The sequence below is a fragment of the Lepisosteus platostomus genome, chromosome 7, assembly GCF_059453375.1.
Source record: "Lepisosteus platostomus isolate fLepPlt1 chromosome 7, fLepPlt1.hap1, whole genome shotgun sequence".
NCBI classification, from domain to species: Eukaryota; Metazoa; Chordata; class Actinopteri; order Semionotiformes; family Lepisosteidae; genus Lepisosteus; species Lepisosteus platostomus.
This window is the reverse complement of record NC_142617.1, coordinates 44,949,173-44,955,845: the sequence shown is the minus strand read 5'-3', so window position 1 is coordinate 44,955,845 and position 6,673 is coordinate 44,949,173.

Sequence of the window (6,673 nt, the reverse complement as noted above, 5' to 3'; positions counted from 1 at the left end):
CCTTGCTTCTGTGTCTTGGAAATGTGGATATATCTATAAATACCCGCAGGCATTAAAAACACAACAAATTCAAAATATGTATTTTTGTATTTTTAATGACAGCTAATTATATTGGGATAGTAAAAATGCCCCTTTTCATATTCTTCTTACTTTTTTTGCAGATTTGGAAAAACGAATCTACTATTTTTTCTATAAGAAAAATATTACTGCACAGTTTAATCCAGTTTTTTTCCCTATAAATTGATTTCTTTGATACCAGATTAGTCATCATAATGACTAATTTTATCATAATGATCTTATCTTAAATTTCATCTGGAAGATCCAATCTGATCCAATGCCAGTATAATTTTGTTTAAAAAAGAAGTTATTTCTTAGAGACTGAATTTAAAGGAAACAAAAGCAAACATTTTTTTGGTTTTTAACATATTCATTAATTCTTTGCATTTCCACCCTCTCTTTTTAGAATTATGTCTGGTGATGTCCAAGGAGTAATTGGAGTACTGTACACTAATTTTCAGCAAGTGTAATTTTGCCACATAGATACCACTGAAAGCTAACTTCTAAATATTTTTACTAGTCACTAGGAGTAATTAAAACTTTTTTGTTTTTGGTATGACATAAAAATACCATCAGATATGTTGCTATGAAAACTCACAAAAGCATACACATGGTGGCATTTTCCAGAACATTTCGCGGCCAGTATCCCTTAGCATACAATAGATGTTTTTCCTTTCTAGTTCTGAGGAATGTGGTCATGAATACACAGGTTTCTTATTTCTTCAAAGTGTGCACCAACATATAACCAACCAAATATTGGCAGAAGTGACCTAATAGAATTGAAGATTTATTTACGTATTGCTTTACAAAAAAATAGGTGGTTTCATTGAGTGACTCATGGGTAATATTACATGAGAAAACAATAACATTTTTCTGAGATAATGTGGTCTCAACCACAGAACTTTTCAAAGCTTGTATTGTTCCAAGCCTATTGGGTTTGAAAGAAATTATGTCAGTACTGTTTCTAAAAATACTGATAACGTCACAGGAGGACAATCAAGGTAACTCCCTAGGTAAATCTGAACAGATAACCATACCTATCTAATGGAGTAAATTCCATTTTATAAACATGAATTGTGTTGTGAGCTAAATGGTAAGGTTCTGGCAAGATTGGAGCTATGCAAAATGATGCGTTGATGACAATGGGATTTCTGTTACCTATAATGAGAAAAGCTTAATCACCAAAACTCAAAAGGGAAGCTTGTGTAGAAGACAACAGGAAAACCTTTACAAAGACTGCTGGTAACCTTTGGACTGATTTAATGATATGATATGGAACAGAGAATAAAAGGAAAATGCAAATCTAAAAGCGGGAATATGACTAAAGGGCATTTTTATCTCAGCACTGAATTAAAATGTTGCATGTCAGTATATTGATGCATTTTAATGTTGAATAAGTGTTGGGTGGTTATAGGGCTCTGTAATTTGTACCTCTGTTAATCACAAGCATGTTAATAACAGTGACCTAAGCAATATTTTAGGGTGGTTACAGCCTTTACTACTGTCATGGAAATTGGTCCTATGGACTAAACAAATTGACTATTGGATATACTAACCATAAACCTGTGTTTGATTATGTTCAGTTTGTTTACAAACCCTTTTGCCTCTCAGTCTTCTTGAGAGTCAATTTTTTATGGATGTATGCTTTCAATTGATAGGTATCTTTATTTTGGCTATTAAGTTAGTTATTTACTACCTTTTTGAGTAAAAGGATATGTACTTAAGCATTACTGTCTGTGCATAAAATTCTCAAGAGTGAAATATGTTTTTTCAACATCTTGTTTATGGGGCTACTGTGGAGTTCTTTGATTGAATTCAGCTAGTGTTCAGTCACTCTTAACATTAAGAAATATTTTAAAGTTTATTAATTAAAATACTGTGATATCTGCCCATTGGATGCACAAAATAGTTGTATATTATCCAGACATTTTAGAAATTGTCATACAATTTCAAAACATGTTCAACATGTCTTCCTTTGTGTCACATTCCACAGGGTTTACAGTCAAATTGCAATCCAATCTGAAGTAGGCCAGTAGGAATTGAAAAGACTTTCTTGTTTTCTGCCTTTAAATCCTCAGCAGCATGTGGTTTAGCTTGAAATGCTATCAGGTATCCCCACAGGTAAAAATCACAGAGATTCAGATCAGGTGACACGGGTGACTAAATTGGACCTCCACCATCTATTAAAGGTATGTGCAGAAAGTTGTTAGTGCATTACAAAGTTCAAACTCCTTGAAATGTTTCTCTTCACAATCACAACAGATTTTTCTGTGTACTATATAATGGTAGCTGGATTCTGGTATTTCAGCTTAAAAGTATAATTTCTCATCCCTTTTGTAGCTTCATAATCTTAATTCATGACAAAGGTTTTTAATATTTTACAGAGGTCTGCATCATCTCAAGAAAAAGTGGGTATTTTGTGTGAGTTTCTTTTTTCATGAACAAAGAGTCTTCTTTTTCCACATAGACATAGACATGCATGCATTTTCACTTTCCTTCTGATGAAAAATGCAACACATTTTTCATTCAGCTGAAAGAACAGCTCAAAAATGAGTTTCACTTTCATCACCACTGACACATGACTACAGCAAAATACAAACGTGTATGAGTGTGGACAAGTGCTAGACCACTTCCAAAAAGAGTTTGAATTTGAGTACAAAATTACCGTGTAATTCACAAAAATTAATAAAATCATTTTGCAATGTACAGCAATGTACAGTTTGTACATTTTGCTCATTCAAAAAAAAAAGCCTGTTTCCTTAGTGCCCAGTTCAGATAGCCAATTCCTGTGCTGGGGGTGCTGATGGAAGACATCAGACAGAAGAAGGGAGAAATGATAATTAAGTGAAAGATACATACAGTATATCTTGGAGGCAGAAGATCATGCCATGTTCAATTAATTCATAGGGACCAGGGCACAATAGAACAGCCACTCAACCCAAACTTATACAGTATGTCACTGAAAGGAAACTAGAGAACCAAGTGAAAACCTACACAAACATGTGAAGACAAGGTAATCTCCACAGTGAACACAACTGCATACCCAAGGCAGTATTGAGCCTTGCTATGCCACTACATCACATGGTAGAATATTCCTGCTTTTAGGCAAAATAAGAGAAACTGCTCGGTCATACATCTCTATAATTTATTCTGCAGCTAGCATTTTATGAGATTCTAAATTGGTTGATTGCTTCCTCCAAGTAAAATTATTATTATACTTTATAGACCTTTAACAATTGAATCTTAAAGTGCTTTACAGTAGGTGTAAAAAACCATGCAGATGCAGAGGTCAGGTCCTACATTTTGTATGTAAATGGTCCTAACATCTTGCAGTTGCATGTGTCTTGTCTGGAATAAGAATGAATTGTTAAGAAATGTCGCATTTGCAGATAGGTGCTTGTCCTCATAATGGAAGAGACAGGACACGTTTGAGATCAGGAGGAATCATCTCTGTTATTTCTAAGACACATTACTTTCTTCAATACTTCTCTTTACTCTTTTTTGTGCATTTGCCTTTCTCTGTCAGGTAAGGTTTGACATAGGCAAATAGAGACATTTCTCTTGTTTGTAAAGCAAGTATTTAAGACCAAGACCAATGAAGATGTATTTCCTTTCTTGTAAAACGAATGCTCAGATGTTCCAGGAATTCCTTTCATTCCTTCTAGTTTTCCATGCAAGGGACATTCCACTGGAGAGATATTAGACATTCTTGTTTCCCGTATCCTGAGAGGCTTTCATAAGGCATTCATTTGCTTTTCATTTAACAACTAAAAACACGGCTCAAAGTCTTAGTTTCTGGGAATTGTTGTGGCTTAATGCTGTGACTTAATAAAAGAAAAACCCAAGCTGTTGTTATCTGACTGGAAATATTGTGTGTATAAAACATTTGTTATCAAATATTAATTTTCCCTTGAAAGCACCTAGTTTTTCTGCCAGATGTACAGAGCACTGATGCATGACGATCTGAAGGGCAGACTGTGGAATTCCCTCCTGCTGGGTTACTCATATAATAATCTACACTACAGCTAGATTGTCTTGTTACAGACTTCTCTACTATACTGTATGTCATTGTGTGCTGCAATGTAAAGCCCCGATGGGGATTACGGAATATACTACAGGTGTGCCAAGGGCTTAGAGAACTAAAAACCTTCTCAAAGGTGGAAAAAAGATGGTTTATATGAAAGAGAGAGATGTGATATAAAATTTTGAAGTAAGATAAGTAAAATTAAAGATTTCAGCAAAAATAAAACATCTCTCTTCAGTGATTACCTTCCAATTCAATTCAGTTATTGTCTTTTACTGCTCCATATATATGTTGTAGTCTTTGTAGTCTTTATGAAATGTAGAACATTGAAGAAAGAAGAGATTATTCCCTCGGCTCTATTCATTCTTTGTGAACTCTTCAAGTGATAGAGGATATTCAACTACTCTAGGTGCTGCAGATGTACTTTACCTCATGAACAGCAAATCCAAAATTGAATGCTAAAGTACACACACAGGAACATTTAATTTAAAATGTCCTTATAAGGTAGGTAGTAGATTATAAATCATGCTCCTTTCCTCTCTGAATGAAGCTACAGTACACTCTGGTTGATAATGGGTGTATTATAGAACAGTTGTTCTCAGATAATAGGGACTTTGTCCATGTAGTTTTGAAGAGAACCTAAAGAGATCAAAGCGTGCTTGCTTTTTTTATGCCACCTGTGTGCCATATGTCATTATAGTTATAAAAATGGTTTTGACCAATTAGTGATATACCACAAAAGCATCCTGACAGGACTCTACTAAGGTATTTTAGAAACAATAGCTTTTATTTTAATACACAGGTCAGATTTATAGTTCCTCTTGACCCCATTTATGATTGGGCTGAATTTTCATTACTTCAACATAAGTAATTTTTGTCTCAGTAGTAGCTTGTTGTTTTTCTTTACCTGTTTTTTTTTGTCACGTTTAAGTTTTAAACTTGTTTAAAAACTTGGATTTATTGATGTTTTAAAAAATGAAAAGGTAGAATCATTCTCTACAGAACTTTCAATAACTGGTTTAGTCCTCAGCTTGATACAGTTTCTTATTTTCCCTTTTATGTTTTAAGAATGCATATTACTGTACTAGTAATGTTTGTAAGATTCATTTTGTTCTGTACAACTCAATGTACAGTATCATTCAGTTTCCCCAGGTATATCCATTGCTGTAGTAATATACATTTCGTGGTGAAAATATTTAGAAATCCCCAACAAATAAGGAAGTTCCTAATATTTTGGCCAGTGAGTATACACAACCAGGTAAGGTATTCCTAACTAAACATATTTTGTGCATTCCTTCATGACATGTTCATGTTTTCAGTGTGTTCTTCAAAATTCCAGATTTGTTTTAGTATGAGTAATTGAATGTATGGTAAAAATAAAGGTTAGGAGTGGAGGAAGGTTTATGCTTTTTGATTAACTCACATCTGGGCAGCTATAAATATTGTTCTCGTGATTTGTACTCTCACTAATTTTATTTTATTTACACCAACAAAAGACTCAATTATAAAGTAAAGCTAATAGCCTAAGCCTAACGATTTGATCTAAAACATAGAGTAGATTTAGGCCTTGTATACTGTTTGCTCAGTAAGCACACAAAGCATATGCAGTCATTCTGAAAGTTCTTGATTAGCTCTGCTTTTGAATCACAATTACATCACAGAAATGGAATTCCTTCTGAAGGCCTTGTTTTGCATGTCTTAAAGACCTTCAACACATACTATTATAAACAATTTTGAAAAGAAAGGTTAATATAAATGACAGAAACAAAATATTTATAATTAAATAGAGATAATTTGTAAGTTTACTTACTGTACAGTTAAATTACCCATTACATTGCAGATTTGTATTATTCCTTTATAAAGTTTTATGATTAAATGTTATCACATAGAATACACCAGTGTATATTTGTATTATATATGTACCATACACATAATATATGTTAACATCTAACATATTTTAGTATAAGTAAAACATATATATGATGTTGATATTGGCAATAAGATGAAAAAATGGCACAAAGCTGCTAGTCTGGTACAAAACTGGTTTAGAGCTGAGACAAGAGTCAGACAAGAAGCTGAATAGCATGTTGGCTCTGAGTCTGGTCAGACAGTCGGGCTGAATCTGGCAGGGTAATCTTCTCTAGGCAGGCTGGTTGTGCTGAAAGCAATTTCGTGACTTGAAAGGAAGCTCAATAACAGAGCACTGGACCATTGGCAGATCAGGTATCTTTTCTGACTGCATGGTTGTGATATTTGTTTATTATTATTTTTTTAAGTAGCAGAGTGCTTGTTCCCTCAATGGTTTTAATAAGAAGTTACTCAAACAAATGGTATTAATTGCCATATTTCTTTTATATCAAAATATTATTTGAAATATTTCAGCATGGGGATTTGACTACAATATTTGTAGTTAAAGTAGGAGTAAATAGTCAGAACTGCTTCAATTCTGGAATGTTTGTGAGCTTTCTTGTATGCACAGCTCTCTTTACATTTTTACTTTAGCATTTCTATGGGGTTTAAGTCTTGGCTTTGACCTGGCCTTTCCAAAATCCTGAATTTCTTCTTTTATAGCCATTCTATCACAGATTTGTT